General features: G+C 44.2%; 1 protein-coding gene and 1 pseudogene across 3 annotated transcripts in view; one reads left to right on the top strand and one right to left on the bottom strand.

The window, feature by feature from the left end:
- Positions 1-19,987, top strand: part of Ttc28 (tetratricopeptide repeat domain 28) — a 418,557-nt gene that overhangs the window by 218,895 nt on the left and 179,675 nt on the right. The window lies entirely within an intron of this gene.
- On the bottom strand, positions 14,201-14,853 carry LOC110556341 (grpE protein homolog 1, mitochondrial-like; annotated as a pseudogene).

The raw sequence follows: 19,987 nt of genomic DNA, 5'->3' as shown, positions 1-19,987 counted from the left end.
TTATTTCGTTTGTTTGTTTGTTTGTTAAGGAGATGTGAGGGGAGGGATTTAAAGAGGCATTTAAGGGTATGGATGGTTGGCCAGTTTGCTCTCCTAGGACATTGAAGTTGCTTGAACACTTTCCTCACTGCTTATTTTCCTTCATTTATTAACAGTCCCTGACGCCATGTGGCTTTATTTATTATATTTCTTCCTTGTTTATTTTGACACAGGGTGTCACTATGAGGACGTGGCCCCGGCTGGAACTCTGTGTAGACCACATGGGCCACGAACTAGTGACTGTTCTCCTGCCTCATCCTCCTGAGAGCCAGCCTCACAGGAAGGCGTGTGTCACAGCTCCCAGCAGATAGCCTTGCTTCTAAAGACAGACACAGGCCTGGCATTCAGAAGCGAGAGCTGGCCAGGTGTTGAAGGCCAAATAGCTGATTACAAATATGCCAAGATCGTCATTTACTCTCTTCTCTCCCCCTGGCTTTGGGATGGTGAAAGACTGCTAACTGTGGTGTAGTCACTCCATAAGTCCTGAAAAGGAAGGAGGGAGTTGTTCTGTTGCGTCTCTTCTCCGTGGTATGGTTCTGCTGTCTCTCGGGTTGTCTCCTAGGTTTCATGAACTATCAGTGTATAGTTTGTTCTTAAGAAATGGTTGATGTGAAAACAGAGAGGACCCTGAGTGACACCAGGGCTTGGCTCCCCTCCCCAACTCTTTGATTTTATAGGTGCCACCTACACAGGCACCTGCCACATTCCTTGTCCTGGGCACACCCACTGCTGTAGTAGCTCCCAGATCTGCCTGTTGGGAAGCCCACAACCCAGCCTGTCTGCAGAAGACGCTCTCCAGCCTAGCTGGAAACATGTTTCCTTCTGTCAACTGGGGGAGAGTAGAATGCATTAGCTGCCATGTTACTTGTTAAGCCCTCCCTCCGTCCTGTTTTCTTTCCACCAGAAAGAGAACTTGGCCTCTTACTGAGCAGCACTGCTTGCACACCCCATTCTCTTACTGACAGTTGAACGCCACCAATCACTTTTACCCTTTTTGAAGACTGTAAACCTTAGCAGTCCTGTTCTGGTTTGACTTCACCCTGATGCCTCTTGCTGCAGGTCCAGACTCCTCCTTGATGTCACTTGAAAGTGTGCCTTCAGTCCCCAGGCTAATGTGGATCTGTATGTCTCTCTTGCTGTTTGCCTCCAGAGTTTTAGAATAGCGTCCATTTTCATGAAATGTACTATTAGATTCTTGACATCACTCTGGATTTCTGGCTCGTAACTCTGCTTGTGTATCTGATTCACATCAGTGCTCACTTGTTCTTTTTTTTTTCCTTTTGGTAAGAATATTTGAGATGGACATTCTCGGCAAACCTCAGATATGCAATATGACACCTGTGACCACGGTCTCCTGCCACACACCCAAGAGCTCTGAACATGCTCCCTTTCTGTGTTGCCCCCACCCCGGTGGTCGCCATGCCACCTTCTCTGCCTAGTACCAGGTTGACTTCCAGGGTCCACATCTGAGTGAGGTCGTCATACAGTGTTTTCCCTTGCGGCTTATTTCACTTATCATGTCCTTCACACTCACACCTGCTGTTGCTCCCTGATCTTAATTTGAACAACAGCTTAGGTTGTTCCCGTATCACGACTGCTGCGAACCATGCTGCAGCGAGCACGGAGTCTCACTTAGCTTCTCCTTCTGTGTTCATGATACTCGGGAGTGAACCTAGTGCCCTGCACACGCCACGCAAGTATTCTAATGCTGAGCCATCTTCCCAGCCCGCTCTGAATCTTTTAACATTTCTCTTTAGTACTGTTGCTTACCTTATTGTAATAAACTAAAAATCTGCATTCATATGTCTTTGAAAACTGCCAAGTGATGAGCCTGGAGTTCGCTGTGTCAGAACTTAGAGGAAGAGACAAAGGGAGCCAGCACAGTAGTGCATGTTTTGTGTGGGCTCAGAGCTGGGTAGGCCAGCCTGGGAGTCTTAGATGTGCAGCTTCTCCAGAAGCTCCAGCGCAGGCGGGTGTGAGCTTGAGCACCGCACTTTCTCCCCTGAGGTGTCTATGCTGCTTAGCAAATAACAGTGAATACTGTCTTAATTGATGCCAGAACGCTATGAGGTAGGACAGGGACTGGTTATAGCCTTAAAGGATCTTCAGGATGTAGCTGAGATGCTGGCATTACCTATCATGTTCTGCTGACAGGATAAGAGTTCTGTTTTTTAAAGATAACATTTGTTAGTTTTGTACAATTACATAAGAGATGCATAGAGGTAATCTCAGAGATACTGGATGCCCTCGTTCATAAGGTCCCAGTGGCGGGCCTCAGCCCAAAGGTCCAGAGGGTAAGAGACCTACAAGATTCATAAGAGGGGAGGCAGACAGAGACTCCTACAGAAGGAGTGCTGTGCCCCCTGGTGCTGACAAGAAAGCTGAGGCTGGGGCTGGCCCAGCAACGGAATTCCAGTTTAGAGGCGGCTTTGGTTGTGGCGATGGTCAGCCACTGCAGTGAAGATAGAGATTGTGTTATATTGAATGAACTTTGAAGAAAAACGTGAAAACAAAAAGAGATGATGGAGGTAACCAAGCTTTTGCCCACCGTACTGTTGCCATTTTGGACACACTCTGTTAGCCATATGCAGTTGTGCTTGCATCAATGCAAATCAAAGCTGAAAGCCTTTTGTAAGGTTGTTTGTTGCAGGACATTTGATCCCATAGTGAACCCTGAGATTGTGAACTGTAAAAAACTCTTTCCTGTTTGGTGTCGTTCAGCCCTAAAACACACCTTTAATCCAAGAGCTTTCTGTTTATTGTAAACAGGTGATTATGGTGTGGCTCAGCCCTGACACAAACCTTTAATCTCAGAGCTTTCTGTACACAGGACTTTATTAAATTAGCCCTAGGTAAAGAGGTGGAGCTAGTAACCAGATGACAGGGATTAATAGAAAGTAGGGACTTTGAGTTGAAGAGTAGTTAAGAAGAAAAAAAGAGCTTTTGGCTTTTTCCTCCTGGGCTGTCCTGGTAACCTAGCAGGCCTTTTCCTTCCGGGCCATCAGCTGAGCTAGCAAGCTTTTCACCTTGGGCTTTTGTCTTTTTCCTTCTGGGATGTGAGCTGAGGAGAAAGGCTTTTCCTTTCTGGGACTTCAGCTGAATAGGAAGGTCAGCTGGGTGCTTTCTCTGCCTCTCTGAGCTAGCAGGTTTTCACCCCAGCCTCTAGCTCCTGAGTCTTCAATGGTAAAATAGAACATTTAGGATTTTTAGTTTTTTTTATATACAGTTGTTTTGTAACTTTTTCCACTTACCTTTTTCTACTGAATTTAAAGTCTTCTTCACAATTATTTTACCCTCCTGCTCTCTCACTGTTACATATTTGGGTTTTTGTAGATATTTTGGCATTATAGAATATAAGACAGTACCACAGTAGCTAAGCCACTGAAAGTTTTATTATGTTTTATCTTTTCCTTCGGCCACATTAGTAGACATGAGCTTATTTGAGAAAAGCATATTGAATCTTCTAACACTCAGGCAGAATGCTCTCAAGGAGACTACATCTGCTGTAATCCCACCCACGGTGGGTCCTGGGTTTTGCTTTCTTACATGCACCCAACATGAGGCATTAATATTAGGAGGCAAAACACAGCTTGATATGTTGAATAGCGCTGTTCTGTAGGAGTGTGCTTCTTTGTTTTGTTCTGGAGACAGGGCCTCACTGTGCAGCCCTCCTGGCCCAGAGCTTGCTGTATAGATTAGGCTGGCTTCCAACTAACAGTGCTTTGCCTGCTTCTGTCTCCCATGCTGCTGTTAAGACTGCGTAGTTTTATTTGTATTACTTTGGTCAGTTAGGTGAACTGTTTGATTTTTCCATATGCAACTGTATTTTTACTCCACTGTCTGGAGACAGTATTGGTTTTACTGTAGCTCAGGCAGGCCCCGAGCTTACATCTGTAACCTAGGCTGACCTGGAACTTGTGATCTTTCTACCTCATTCTCCCATGTACTAGGATTATAGGCATGTGCCACCTGGTCTGGTGCCTACCTGAGTCTGTGTTTTCTGTAGTGGTTTTGGATATTTTGTGTGGATTGGATTCTCTATCACCCTCTTTGTCTGGAAACTGTTTTAAGACTACTAGTGCAGTTTTAAGTATTGCTATCATGTGACACACTCTTTGGAAGATGTCTATACCACTCTGCCCCCCTGGGTACTTTAGGGTCATGTCACCCGCCCGTGGAGCCTGCTCTGTTCTTCCATTTATTCTTTATGCTTCTCACTCACATGCATTGAGATGGGTTTTCCTGCATATGTACTGCGCCTCATGGATGTGGCATGTTGCGCACTGGACTCTTCTGTAGACCTGTACAGGAAAAGGTTACTCCATATTCACAGTTTGACAAATGACATTTTCTCAGAGTAATTTTTTCAGTTATGACTTACATTGATTCTGAGTTCTCCAGCAATGCAGACAGACTGTCTTCCAGGAGATGGAAGTTCGGTCATATGGCTTAGGCAACTTTGCCCTCTTAATTGTTGCACTGATTAGAATTTAAAGTGCGCTGAGTGGCAGCCACACCCACCAGCCTCAAAAGTTCAGCCTGTGATTTGCGTTCTGTTTGATGCTTCTGTTGTTCATGCCTACTGTGTGTGCCTGAATTACAAGGAGCTTTCACACAGTGTGTCTGTGCTCTGGGACACGCCTGCCCTCTTTTTCGGCCCCTCTCCCAGTTGCTCTCATTTCTCCCATAGAAGAACTTACGTCTACTTTCTTGCCACATACACATCAAGGACACCGTGTATCTGTGTAAAATCTAAGAACCACATATGAGAGAAAACGTGATTTTGTGTGATTTTGTCTTTCTGAGACTGACTTAATTCACTTACTAGGGTCATCTCCACTTGTACCAATTTTCTTGCAAATGTCATGTTCTCTTTATCCATTCCCCTGTTGATGGACACTTACGTAGATTCCATAACGTGGCTGTCATAAAGTCTATTTCTTAATCTGACATCGTCTCTGTGACTTTTAGTTGTGCATTGTATGTTGCCTTATTTTTACGCTGAAATAAAAAGCCCTCTAAAGCAAAGTTGGCTGCTGTAAACACTTCGAATAGCACACAAGGAGCTGCATCCTTCCCCCTCATGCATCTGAGCTCTAGTAAAGTTTAGGCTTTTACCAAACAGTAAGATAGCAGCTCGAGACCCATTCATCTGCTCACCTTTAGCAGCAATGGGGTTTTCTTTTATGCAATTACTCTCAGATACTTAATAGGGGAGGTGATGCCTTCGCCACAGGGTTTTTCATTGAGAGTAACCTTCTGTCTCCTTTAATGGTTTCAAAATTAATTTCAGGTGCCCACAGAGGCCTTCCTGTGAGTGAATATTAATTGTCAGGAGGGTCCATAAATTACATTGTATTAAATGTTCTCGAGTCAGGAAATCTGATATGCAAATGCACTGATGCTTCCAAAGGTCTCACAGCCCCACCTCTCTCCTGAGCATCATGTTTCTCTACCCACTTGCCCTCCAGGACCCCTTGTTGGCTCGATGCACCTGCCTCAGTCTTCAGCCTCTGCCTGCTGCTGTACCACTCTTGTCTTTTTGCCCAGGCCACATCCTCCCCTCATGCTTACATCTCCTTTGGATTCTCCTCTTTCTGTAGTGGAAATCTGTTTTTGGTCTCTCCCCAACCTCTATCCTGCTATTCTTCTTTTAGTCCAGTAGCCTAGTCTTTACACTCTCTTTCTTCTTAAGAGACATTCTACAAGCAGAGAACAGGTATTCACTCCCAGGTCTGTGAACATGGCCCAGGATTGTGAAATGATTGCATAGGAATTCAGGTATCCTACAACCTGAACTTGAATTTTGCGTTTGTTGGTGATTGCTCTGCAGCACTGAAACAGTCTAATTCCTTTAAATGGGTGGATGGACATGAGTTGTTTCATTTTCTGGCTGCTTTACAGCTTTCTTCAAATCTTCTGATGAACACCAACACTTATTTCTTAGGTGTTTGCTGACACGTGTGCTTAGAATGATGTATTTTTGCCAGCTCTCCAGAGTAGTTATACTGAGGCATGTCATCAGCAAGAAAAGGGATTCTAGAACTCCAGGCGCAGCCATCTCAGTGAGCAACTTTGATGTTCTTGCATGTGGTTAGAATGCTATTGTTGGAAAATTAGAAGTTGTTTCATAGAAGCTGCCTTCAGAGCACAGAATCCTGAAAGGATGCTACTTCTGCCATCGAGGTTATTGTTCCCCGCCTCACTTTTCATCCCCGTGTGGACACGTGTAACTCGGGAATACCCGTGCTCATTTTAGTGTCACAGTGTTTTGTCCCAAGTATTTAAGTGAAGTGGGCACTGCTGGAAAGAGGTGTTTTCTTTTGCCAGGTGGCTTTGCGTATGTATGTCCTGTCAGACTGGAGCGTGTAAATGTTCTAATTTCTGAAGCCCTGTTTTAAGTTTATCCTGATTCTAGTTTCTTCTCTGTCCAACCATCTCTTACACCATTCTTTCAGTTGCCCTTCTGAAATATAGTTCAGTCCATGAAGTTACCTGCTCACAGAGCTTTGCCAGCTCCAGTGGCCTCTGGGAGAGTCTAAATGCCTTCATAACCATCCCACAACTTTTCAGCTGTTCTGTGAGTAGTCTCTGTGAGTCTGCTTGCCATGACTTTTATCCTTCTACATATTAGCTCATTTTGGTCCCCCTGTGTGGAATCCCCACTTTAGGCCCTGGGAAGTTTGGCTGAACATCTCTTGCTCACCAAATCTCTCTTTCTCAGTTCTTGTCGTTTCTTTTTGACATCATACCAACTGCTGATGAGGTCCAATTTATTGGTCTCTTTGTGGCCTGCTTAGGGAAATGTTTGTGTTTCCCAAGGCCACATGGCTTTATCGTTTCAGTATCTGCATTTAGATCTGAGGCCATGCTTGGTTTGGGACAGAGAACAAAGTCAGGTTTCTTCCAGTGGATCCAGTTGACCCAGCACTCAAGACGCTGAACCGTTTGCTGCCTTCCTCTTAGGTCATGCTGTCTTTACGCAGACAGCATCGCCTCACTGCCAGAGCTTCCTAATGAGTTTCATCTCTGACACTGGCATCCTTATAGCTTTGTTGTAGTGTTAAGCTTTTGCTGTGAAGATGAGGAGGTAACTGTTGCCCCTGTCCTTGGTGGATCAACCCTCTGCAGGCCCCTCCTGTACCAGGCCAAAGTTGTTGATGCTTGTAGCCTGGAGAAGGGTCCCGGTGACAGTAGGAACAGAAGCTTCCTCAACTTGTTCTTGCAACTTCGGAGCTGGAGAACAAGTCTTAGACACTAGAAAACACAATTATTAAGTTTTGATTTTTCTGTCTTTATTTTGCAGTTATCTTGCTGTTAGAGACTAAACTCTAAAATTCACATCAGTGAGGATTATTTTTTTACAGTTTCATCATGCTACTCACAAAAGATCTTATAAAGTAAAGCCTAATCCTTTATGTTTATGAAAATGAAGGTGAATTATGACCAGCACCAGCTCATGACACCCATGGTTCATCAGGCCAGGAGAAAACCGAGCTTCTGGGTCTCCTTTCGGATGGGGCTGCAGGAAATTACTCAGATGACTCCTGATGACATCACCTTCGCCAAGCACTGTCTCCAGTGGTATTTCCTTGGAGACTTTTTTCTTTTCTTTTTTTTCAGCCACTTTCTACACAGTGTGTGTATTATGTGTAAAATCTGCACCAGTGGTAATGTGAAATCCATTAAATGGTTTGTGGTGTGTGTGCGCGTATGTGTATGTGTGCGTGCGTGCGTGTGTGTGTGTGTGTGTGTGTGTGTGTGTGTGTGTGTAAGAGAGAAAGAATGTAGTTGGGGTAGTTATTTTACTTCTAGTAGTGCAGGGAGTAGATTAAAATGTAAAAACCATTCCATTTTAGCTAAGAACTAAAACCTCACAGGGAGTATTTAGTTGACGGGGGAAGGCCTGGCAACCTTCTGTCTGTGTCTCATAGGCCTTTGAGAAATGAGCAGGACAGCTACACCGTAACTCAGGTCACCACAGATGGCAGGATGTGCAGAGAAAGGCAACAGGACCCAGTTCCAGCAAGAGATCTTTGCTCTATACATCAGCTGAGTCAGACCTTTAGACCTGATGTCAGTTATATAAACTTCTTTTCAACCTGCTGATGAAATAGCGATGACCTCAAAAGAAACATGTCCGGTGAACGTGTGTGAGGCATAAAACATAGGCATAAAACATAATAAGTGCGAAACAGGCTGCCTGCAGCCACTGTTTCCCCCAAGGGTTTTCTGAAGTTCTGCATCATCATCATTGCTGCCTATCATGTTTTTAGGTGTCCTCTTCCAGCCGTAGCATTTTGTGGTCCTTTTTGTGCAGAGTAGAGAAACCTCAGGTAAGGATTTAGGAGATGTAAACTAGAAAATAAGGCTCACCCCCAAGATAAAAGGCACCGAATAAGACCAGCCTCAAGAAGCAAAGTTGATGGGGTTAATTGAAATGGGCTGTAGTCAGCCAAGCATGGCACTGTGGCCTGTCCTCCTAGACACTGGATGGGCCCAGGAGCAGGTCAGCCTGGCAAACACGATAGGCTTTTCTTTTTTTTTTTTTTTTTAAGGTTTTAAGTGTGTTCAAATATATAAAAAAATATAAGCTCATAGTGTATGAAAAACAGCAAATCTTGACAGAATAACAGAAACGGCAGGCAGTAGAGTAGAAGCTCGGCTGAAGAATGGAGCATCTGAACAAAAGTCTGTTGGGCTGGTTTGCGATAACACTCTAGGTGACAGAAAGAATCTTGAAGATGGGTCAATGGGAAACACACAATCTGAAGCATCAGAGGGACAGTGGGACAGAAAGAGTAGGGGAGTCTCAGTCGGGAGGGCCAGATGCATGCAGATTATATACGTGGTGGGAAAAGGACAGACAATCAGAGAAAAGTAGTATTTAACATTAGTAGATAACATTTTTTCCAGAATTAATTAGAAGGAAATAAATGTTCAGCTTCTAAAAGCTTAGGTGACCTCAGCAAGATAAATGCAAATAAAAACCATATTCTGTAAACAAATTAAAAGTGAAAAATCTTGACAGCCTCTTGAGAGTATGACACACGGCATAGACACAAAGGGTGCCTGACTTTTTAACAGAAATAATGAAGGCAAGGGCAAACATTTTAAAGCCCTGAGAAAACTCTGTTAACCCAGAATTCAATAACAAAAAAGTTAATTTTCAAGAGTGAAAGCAAAATAAATACGTGTCAAGCTAAGTGGCGACCAAGGAGCCCTGCAGCATGCAAAGCGCTCTGGGAAGAATATCAGGGTGAAGCATACCAGAGCTCACCAGTGTACTGCTGAATGTAAAAGACTGTGTGTACTTCTTTTTTTTCCTTCATTTCTTTAAAACCCACATGCTTGGAGCGAGACAGAGAGACAGCTCCACAGTTAAGATTACTGGTTGCGTTTCCAGAGGACCTGGGTTCTGTTCCCAGCACCCTATGATGGATTCTGACCACCTGTATATAACTCCTATGCTAGGGGATCTGATACCCTCTCTGGCCTCAAACTACACAGCACACACATGTTGCACAGGTGTACACTCAGCCTAAACACCCACATACATTAAAAAAATACTAAAAAAAAAAAATACAATAAAAATCAAGTGCTTGCTCAAGATAAAAATTTCAGTTCTGATTGCAATGTTTATAGCTCACAGGGGTGAATTATATTTTGTTTGGGATTCATTATGTAGCCCTTGGTGTCCTGGAACTCACTTTGTAGACCTAGCTGGCATCGAATGTACAGAGATCCTCCTGCCTCTGCCTCCCATGGGCAGCATTAAAGGCATACATGCCAGTCTCCCCAGCCATCAAGTGTATTTTATTTTTATGCTCGACAGCTTCATTATATCTCAGCACATAGTAACCCCATGGCCCAGTGAGATAGCCCCTAGACACCCATCTGGGAACTGAGAACACGTCTCCACACAGCGACTGTGAGAATGCTCATAGCGGTTCTGCTCATAACAGTAAACTCTGGAAATAACCACATCTTTCTTGGTAAAAGGATGGATACGTTAACTGTTGCACACTTATACAATAAGTGCAATAGAAATAAATCTCCAAACCAGTAGCTACATGGAAAGTTTGGGCACAAAAGCAAACATAGTTTATGAACTGAGCAACAAGAAGTCTAGAGAAAGCGACACTGACCTGCAGTGGAAGCTCACTGGGAGTAGACGTGGGGCCAGGGACCGACTAGGGAGTTACCAGGTCATTGATGGTTTAATTAAAATGTGCACATCATGTTGTGTGCATGTCCTATGCAAAACCATTGAGCTCTAGTTTGACATGCTGCAGGATTTACGAATAGTGCACACTTTAGACTGTATGGGAGGCAGTTGGACTGATGAAAAGTGACCTGACAAAGCAAGTTTAGCAGAGCATACAGAAAAGCATTAGGGCTCCAGACTCTTGACAGGGCACGCAGCTCTCTTGACTCCTACGTTTTCATCACTTTTTGTACCATAGAACATTAGAAAATAAGGGATGGAGAAGGTGGAGGTGTAGGAGGTGTGAGCGGTTATTCTGGTGATCTAGTGTGGAGTGGGATTCGCCTGGTGTAAGTTTCTTGGGCACCCCTCTCTACCCTCCATGCCAGGGGAACAGCTTCTCCACAGCTCCATCTTTGTCCTGGCTCTACCTACATAGTACATCTTAGGATAATACAGAATATGATCCTAGATGGCCAATAGCCATCTAAAAGCCCCAAATGCTGAGGTGCACGATAGCCATGAGCAGAGATCGGATGGTGACAGGGTAGAAGATGCCTGCTGCAGAGCATGGGACCACCATGTCTTACTGATGGAAAGCTCATTGCTCAGACAGTGGCCTTTTCCTATGGGTGGCTTCCCACAGTGAATGCTAACGAAAAGGCCATTGGTTGAGCAAACCAAATACTGAGAAGCCGCCTCTAGCTATTTAGCAAATTCAAGGCTAGCCTGGAATACATGAGACTTGGCCTCAAAAGAAAATATGGTATTTCTAAAGATCTTAAAGTAGCCCCTTATTTATTTATTGAGACATGGTCTCACTGTGAGGCTCTAGCTGTCCCATACCTGCTATGTAGCTCAAACTCACAGATATCTACCTGCCTCTGTTTCCCCCCTCCCCCGGAATATAAACAACAGTTCCTTCACTACAAAATAACTTTCCTCCCTCATGCAAAACAGTTGGAGGGTCTTGCTTCACACAAGAAAGGAGTAAGAAGAGCATGAGTGGGGTGTGCGTGTTTGTCAGGAACTGTTGAAGCAGCAGAGTGGGATGACCACATAGCTGGAGTGAAAAAATATTCCACACCTGTAAGCCTGAACTAGATTTTTGCTTCCTTTACTGCCTTGAGATCCTGTAAGAAAACAGGAAGAACAAATCAGAAAGATTGCTTTAATGGTCTGTATCACAAACTACATCCCAATTTTATTTTTTGAAGCAAATCATTCCTTTAAGACATTTTTCTCCTTGTTAAAAGCAAAATGCGCAAGCAGTTGGAAAGGCCTTCAAATCTCTTAGAACAGAGTGACAGTTGTCCCAAAAGCTGTTTTAGAAATAGGGTATTTACAGAAGTGAGCCTGCTGTAGCCTGCGGAGTCCTGTGATTGTTAAATGTGCCGCAGTGGACTTTAAGAACCCTATAGAATTCAAGGTTCTCTCTTTTTTAATAAAGGAGTTTAATTACTGCTGGGAATATAGCTCGGTTTTGCAGAGTGCTTGTCTGTTGCAAAAAGTCCTGGGTTCCATTTGTGGTGTCACATAAAACTAGGCCTTGTGGTGCACACCAGCAACACCAGCATTTGGGAGGCCAACACAGGCAGGTGGACCAGGTTTGGGTGCCCTTGACTATATGATGCGCTTGAGGTCACCCTGTTTCAATTGTCAGACAAACCTTTTAATTGCTATGATAACCATGCACATATGTAGGGTACAGAGTGTATTTGACTAGACTGGATGTCAGTGTGCTTATCATGTCTGACACCTCTCAGCCCTTCTCGAAGTTCTGGGGGTTGAATCCCTTGCATGTGCAGCTCAAATGCTTCACCATCATTCCTCGGCATCGGCATCATTGGGAATGTTCTCTGCCAGCTATTTTGAAATACACTGTGAACTGTCACAAGTCATAGCTACCCTGCTGTGCTCTCAACATTAGAAGTCAGTCCTCTTAAAAGCAGCCGGAGCCCATTAGCCCCCGGCTCTCACTTTCTCTGTTCCGTTGGCGGCTGCTGTCTTTCCTGCATGGCAGCCATCCATGCTGCTGTTTTATTCTTGTGGGCACTCTTAAATAAAAACTTCTCATAGATCCTTTTGTTTTATATTTGCTTATCATTAAAATTGGTTCTCCATAGAAATATCTTAAATTCAATCTAGATAATTGATAATTAATAATTATCTACATGAACTACATACATGAACTGGGATTGCAAGATACTATTTCTAGGGCCATTTCTTTCCTTAGTGTCTTTCAAATGCAAAGAAGGAGTGACTGGCCGATATGTTGTGTATAAATAGTGAGCAGGAGGAGGAGCTATGTGTAAATCATTATGAAGCACATTTGTATTTTAAATTGGGTTCTGTTAGTACCCATTGTTTAAATGAACTTTTACTGAAATGCCATGAGCATGTGAGAGTGCACAAGTAATTTCAAAAAATGGATTTTCTGTGCATTTGTCCAGGTGAGCACACCTTTCCAAGCTCTGTACAGTCCATTGTTTCCAGGCACTCGGGAGTTTGATTCCGGAATCCTCCAGTGTTAGCCATGCCAAGGATAACCAAAGTCTGACAAGCTGTGACTAGGCTAATTTTTCTTGGTTTTTGGTTCCTCTTGTGCCTGGCTTCATTCTCAGCATCATCTCTGTCAGATCCCTTTTGGTTCCTGTAGCTTATGTTTTCTGTTACATGAACATCTCCTCTATTTGTTAATTCTTTTAGGTTGGTTCCATTTTTTTTTTTTCCTACTGAAAATTCTCTTTCCATGTCACTGTTGTTGAAGATAATCCCTTTTCCTTCTTTTTGTTTTTTCTTTTGCTGCCTGGGTGTGGTTTGCTTTGTAATTGCTACAGGGAGGTTCACAAAGGTTCTTGAATTTGTGGCTTGAAGTTTTTACCCTATTGCAACATCCTCACCCATCATCTCTTAAATCCTTTTCTATCCCAGGGTTCTTGTCCTTGCAGTCTGCAGTCTGACTGTCCCTACCTCTTTTAGAATTCAGACTGTTTTCTGCCCTTGTTGTTTCTGTTTCCACCCCCACATCAGACACTTTCTCCCTTTTGTGATGTCCAGCTTTTGTGTGTGCATGTGCACCCCCACTAGGTGTCAATCAGAGTCCTCTTGAGCAGCAGACAGTGCTCTTAACCACTTAGGCATCTCTCTAGCACCTATTTATGTTACTTTTAATTATGTGTACATGTGTGCACATATGGGTATGTGCACATGGGTCCAGGTGACTTGGAAGCCAGAGATGTAGGATCCCAACAGCTGGAGTTGTAAGCATCGTGAAAATTTTGACAAGGGTGCTTGATACCAAATTTAAGTCCTCTGCAAGAATAGCGCACACTCTCAGCTGACCAGCTCTCTCTCCAGCCCCGAAAATGTGTGTTTTCAGTTCTTTCAGTTTTATTTTATAAGTATGAGTGTTTGTCTTCTTGCATGTTTGTGCACCACATACTTGCCTGATACAGGTAGAGGACAGAAGAGAGGCCATCAGATTCCCTGGGACTGGAGCTTCAGATACCTATTATCCACCGAGTAGTGCTGGGAATCAAACCCAGGTTCAGTTAAAGAGCAGCTAATGCTCTTAGCAATTGAGCTGTCTCTCCAGCCCCATCTTGTTAGTTTTTGAACATTTTTATTTTTATTTTCTTTAGATGTAGCCAAAGACCTTTTTTTGTGTGTGTGTAAAGTACTTATCAGTCACCGGGTAGAACAGATAAAATGTTAGTCACTCTACTCCTGAGGCCCTGCTGGCCCTCTTCTGAAGTAGGTGGTGCTAAACTCAGTGACCAGGCTCCCAGAGTCCCTGACACAGTGTGCAAGCAGCTTCATGTTTTGCTTAGCTTCCTTAAGATTTCCAACAAGGCTGGATAAGGGTCAGATGTTTTCACAGATGAGAAATTATAAGCCTGCTCTTTGAGTTCTAGCAAGTGACCTACAAAGTCCAGAGCCCCAGGAAGACAGCTAAGCTTCCTTCACCACCCCCACCAGAGCTGGCCTCAGAGTGCGTCTCTGCAGCTTGTAGCCCACCTTACTAACTAGTGCCACAGTGCCTGGTTCTTTCCCCTCCACAGGGGTATGAAACAAGGCCTTGTGTTCGTAAGGGTCGAACTTGGCCCCAATGGGGTCAAGCCTAAGCAAGTCGTGTTTTGTGAACACCTTCTGAATCTGGACTTCGGTCATCACAAGCCCTTCATATAGGCTCTTCAGGTGAGGGTTGTTGTTGCTGATCTCCTCCTTTGGAACACTCTGGGCTGACTTCTCCAGGATGTCTGCAACCTCCAGCAAGTCTTTGCAGAAGCCCTGGATGCCGTATAACTGGGGATGGCCACCTCCCCCAGCTTCTGGCTTCTCTGCCGCAGATTCTCAGTATGCAAAGCTCGTTTGTGTTTTTCCGTGATCTCCCTCAGCTGCTCTTCTGGTTTCACCTTCTCTTCCAGGAGGGTCTTATCTGTAGAGGGTGGATCTGTCTTTGGCTCACAATGACCCAAGTCCTCTTCCAGGTTCTGGCCATCATTCTTCTGTTTTGTAGCTGTGCATAACAAATGAGGAGAAGGCCTGAGCGATAGCGCCAAACCAGGATAGCACCACGCTATCCTCATGCACCTAACCTCCATGTTTAACCCCACGGTCCGATATCAGTTATTTTACATTCTATCTCCAATGATTCATGGGTTTGTTTCTATTTTCTTTTTGTTTCTCTTGGTTCTGTTGTGCCTGGTTCCTTTCATACTGACTACTACTAACCATTGTATATATATATATATACATAATATATATAATATATATAAATATTCATCACATCTCAGTGATATGCTCTTTCTCTGGGGAGCATCATATTTGATATCTGATAGGCATTGTAAGGTCATCTCAACCTAGAAAAATAAAACATGAGATGATCCTAAAGGCTGCTTGCCTGTCTGTTCAGCTTTGCTCTTTGGCTTGGTCCTAACCCTAAGCCTGCGATGCTACCATTAGAAGCTTGGTACTCTTATTTTTATTTGTGTGGTCCCAGAAGGGTGCCAAGAGCATGATTTGATAGTCTGTGTAGAACATCTCATCATCTGCTGCTGCTTATGAAGTTTCACTGCATGGTGAAGTACACCAAGAAGGGTGCACCGTGCAGTAAAGGCGCATTTTCGTAGCGCTGGCTCTGTAAATCACAGCCTCCTGAGTAGCTTTCAGCTAGTTTTGTCTGCCAGGTGTATGAGAATGCTGTGTAGTTCTGGTGTTTGTACTTCCCGGCAGCCACGATGTGCTCAGCTTTGAGCTTACTCTGATTGCCCTTTCTAATGGAATGACTAAACACCTCGGTGTTTGCCTCTGCTAGGACCTCTGCTCATCCTGTTCTTAATGCCCACAGAGCACGCTGGCACCTTTAGGTAGCTGCTTAATTATGCAGTTCTGTTCTACTTGTTCCTGGGAAATGGTTTTCTCTGCTACAAAGCAGTCTGGACTAGCCAGAAGTAGTTTATTGTGTATAGTTTATTGTGTTTTATTACTGTATCAATTCCTGGTGCTATTTATTTAGAATCACAGCCTGTGGATCAGATGAAGATCTTAGACAATACTCAGCCCCCTGTTACAGAAGAGACACAGCCAAAGCTCTGGCAGACCCACCAGAGGACACACAGACAGACTGGCTGTTCATTTGGGGGCTTCCAGCTTCTAGTCCATTGGCCTTAACACTGGTTCACTGATAGTGGAGTATTTTTGTCCCGTCTTTGTTTCCTGAGATTATAATCCAAACCAGCTCTCTTTAAAACCTCAACCTCACCCTGATTTCTTTTTAGTGTTCTCTGATAGGCTTCATTCAATGAGAAGAAAGCTCTCAAAGTGGGGTCTCAGGAGATATGGGAGCCCCCTATCCCTGCTGAGCACCGTGTACATGAAACTCTGAAGCCACCTTTAGCCCATTTTTAGTGAGGATTTTCAGTGGAGAGGGTGACACACAGCTCACTACACCTTGTGCCTGTCTCTGAGGCTGTGGTTCATAGCTCACTATACCTTGTGCCTGTCTCTGAGGCTGTGGTTCATAGCTCACTATACCTTGTGCCTGTCCCTGAGGCTGTAAGGAATGCTCATCTGAAGTCTCAGCCCACTGAGCAGCAAGAACAGTGTGTCAGCTCACCACAGTTGGCAGCTCTGCCAGGGAAGATGGCCTTGAGCGTCACTTGCAGTTTACTTTGAGAGTGTTTGACCCTGTTTCTTACCAGTAAAATCAACAGCTTTTGAGGTTGTTTATGAATGCTGTTTAGGAAGCGGTGTTGACTCTGTCTTACATATCCTTAGAGGAGCTGTTGGTAGTGGCTTTTCTGGTAATGTCTTCTGACTGAGAGTGTCTCCCGTGGTACAGGGGTGTGTGAAGTTGCACCTGGGTAGTATATCTATTTGCCTGTTAAAAAAGGTGATGGAAACAGGTGAATAGACACTGACATTAATGGAGAATAAATGTTACTTAATGCTTGACCTCTGAACTCCAAACTTTATGAACTTTAAAATTTATGGGTTAGAAAGTTTCTAATGGTGGAGTGTAATCTGCACTTACTAACAGTCAGCAAAAAACACACGGTTTCTCTGGGGTCTCAGTTTCTCCAGACACACCAATTGCTATTAGGCAATGTCTCAACCAGAGACTGCTGTGTAATAGCATCGCCAGGGCTGTAATTTCCTGTACTGTGACTTTTCTCATCTCTGAACTTTTGTTTTAGAAACTAACCCTCAAGGGTCACATTTGAAATATTTGGTTTTTTTTTTTAATGCAATTTTAGGATTCAGATACTTCCTCAATGTGTGTCTTTTTCTGCTTGTTACCCAACCCCCAAGAATTAAAGGACTATCAAGTGAACATAGTAAACGAGATAATTCAATAGTTCTTGGGTAATAAAGTAGTGAAAGTCCTGGACCTACATTTTCAGATGCAGAAGGGACTTGGGGATGACCACAGAGCTCCTTACCTTGCAGGGCCTCCAGGTGATGGGGTAGGGCTGGATTTAAGCCAGCCTGCACACCTCCCTCCATCCCCAGGCAGACACTCTGCTACCGAGTGCTGCCGTGCTGAGCCCAGCTTCTCCCTTTCTGCTCAGAGGGCTTGATGGAAAGACTGGTGGGGCCCAAGGCACACACTTGTCACTTTTTCATGTAATATTCCTGCTCATCCGGATTGTTAGGAGTAAGCCTCCTTTGAGAAGAGGATGGCTTTTCAGGTCCCTTTTCAAACATGCCTTTCTTCCTCCCAGTTAGCCATCCTTGGAATCATGCTGCTTCTCCAACCCCTTCTTAATTAGCCTGTGCTCCTAAGAACCCACATCTCTGAAGTCTACATGAAAGGACTTTGAATAAACTTGGCATTGTTAAGTGCAAGTCCTAGTCAGACCCGAAGATGGTGTATTGTGTTATAGAAGTCAGTGTTGGGACACTATGCTAAAAGTCAATGCTCATCCCAAGACACTGTTATTAAATGCAGCTAAATAGGTCTGGTGAGGATAGCCAATGTACAAAAATAACTTTAATGAACAAGGCTGGGGAGAGCGCTGAGAGATCCCGAGCACTTGAAAGAAGAAATTAAAAGTAGAATAAAGGATAAAGAGAGCAAAGCAATGTGTTGTTGGTTGGACTGGGTTCCCCAAAGGACCCTAAATTCAAATTCCTTTTAACGTGCATTTCCAAAGGCCGCTGATGCCCCTGAGAATCTCACCACACACAGCCACTGGGATCCCACAGTGCACAGTGGCGCCTTCATCTCTTGACCCTTCCGAAGCCTCCAGTTACAGCCTTGAATTTAAAAATAGCAAGGAAACAAGGGAAAATCGTAAACTGGCTACAATAAAATTAGTGCTTGCCTGAAAGACTATTGCCAGGGAACAGCTTTAGAAGGCCAGGTGCTGCCAGAAGGCCACTGGGTGTTGGCAGTCACCAAAACTTTATTGGCCAGCACGGGAGACCTGCATGAGGCATTTTATTAAAGGTGCAGCAGCTTTTCTTTATGATCCTGAGTGCTAAGTGTTGCTTTTAAGTAATAGAAAGTGGGTCAGAAAAAGGATGGCCACAAGAAGTTAAGCATGTGACTTTCCTCACCTAAGTAGAAGTTAGAACTGAGCAGATACGCTGAGTTCTCATACAGACCATGATAGGCTAGGGCCTGAGAACAACGGAGCTCATGTCTAAATGAGCAAGTGCAGTAACACCCACCCGGTTAATCTGTAAAGGGGAAAGGGAGGAATTAGATGTGAGGTCTGGCAAGGATCCTTGCACTTCCAATTAAATGCGCCAGTAGAAGATCTGGAATTCTCATTACTACTTGAAAGGAAAGCTGATTCTCTTTCAGAATCAAATATTTTCAAACTAGTGTGTCATGGAGCCTGCTGTGGTTCAGTGCTCTCACTGTGAAGTGTGCATTACCATGGTGACTGGCTCTCCTCCCTACACACACCACTACCACAGATGAGCCTCAGCCAGTCTTTCTCCAGTGTGTCTCAGTGACCTGTCTGAAAAACATTCTCCCTAAGCTCATGAATCAGTCTTGAAAAGGATGCCTGGTGGTGGGGCCAGGCCATCTCTGCAGCTGTTTGTGGGGCCCTGTCCTGTGCCCTTTTAGGCAGTAGTTTGCATTGTGTTTCTCTACAGTGTTCTTGTTTCTACAACTGTTGGAAAGAACTAGCTAGGTGATGTCAGTCTGTCTGTTCTTGTAAGAACACTGATTAAAGCTTACCTTTCAGTGAGCTTCACCTCACCCCCAGGCTCAGCACCTGTGCCTCCGCAACCCCATCCCCACCTCAGCACACCTGTGTGCTCACTCCCTGCCCTCAGCACACCTGCACGCACTCAATCCCTGACCTTCACACACAGTTCCCTCCCTTGTAATATGCTCCCTTTACAGGATGCTGACTGTGTATCTCTGGTCCCAGTAGAAGGAAAGAGCCCTTCTTTATGGCATGGTGTGCTTCAGCATGCCTATTAAATAAGATAAATACCTGATATTAAACTGTGAAAATGTCAGTGAAAGGACTTTGGAGCAGCTGAGCTACATGGATCCCAGAGGACATGGTCTCTGTCCTGTATCATTATCATGGAACGTGGGCAAGCTAAGTCATTTCAGAGACATTACAAAAGCAATGAATGAAACCTTGAGCAAAGACTCGTGGATTGGGGAACTCTAACTGATGCTGTTGGAAACAGTGTGCTCAGAAATGCCCACTTCTGTGGAGGTTCCTCAGGTTTAGGTTCTGCATTGTCACTGGGTGGTCAGACCTTGCGCAGGCTTCATTTATAGGATGATCCTCCTCTGAGGAACTCAGGCTATTTACCTGCTTGTCAGGTATGTTAGGTATGTCTCAGCTTGTCAGACATTCAGAATTCCTGTTCACTTTTTTCCCAGTTTGTTTTATTCAGGAAAAAGAATTAGATACAGGTAAAGAATCATAATATGACAATGACTTGAGTCCTCCTCCCAAATTTCACAGTAGGTAGCTTGGCATCCCTTCTTTCCATTTGCTACCATGTGATTTGCCTGGTACCTCCCTGCCTTAGTGTCCTGAGTGACTGCTTATTAAATGGAAAAGATTTCCATAGCTGATAACATATCTTTGATCGATGTGCCAAGGCTATTGATATATCTGCTAGTGATATGCCTGCTGGAGAAACCCTGTAGGAAGTAGGAATAGAAATTAAATTGCATTTTCTTCCTACTGGAACCTATGCTTCTGTCTAGCTAGGTAGCTAGAGACAAAAGAAATTAGAAGTAGGAAGCCT

Source organism: Meriones unguiculatus, chromosome 4, assembly GCF_030254825.1.
Source record: "Meriones unguiculatus strain TT.TT164.6M chromosome 4, Bangor_MerUng_6.1, whole genome shotgun sequence".
Lineage (NCBI taxonomy): Eukaryota > Metazoa > Chordata > Mammalia > Rodentia > Muridae > Meriones > Meriones unguiculatus.
This window is presented reverse-complemented; position numbering and strand designations above follow the sequence as displayed.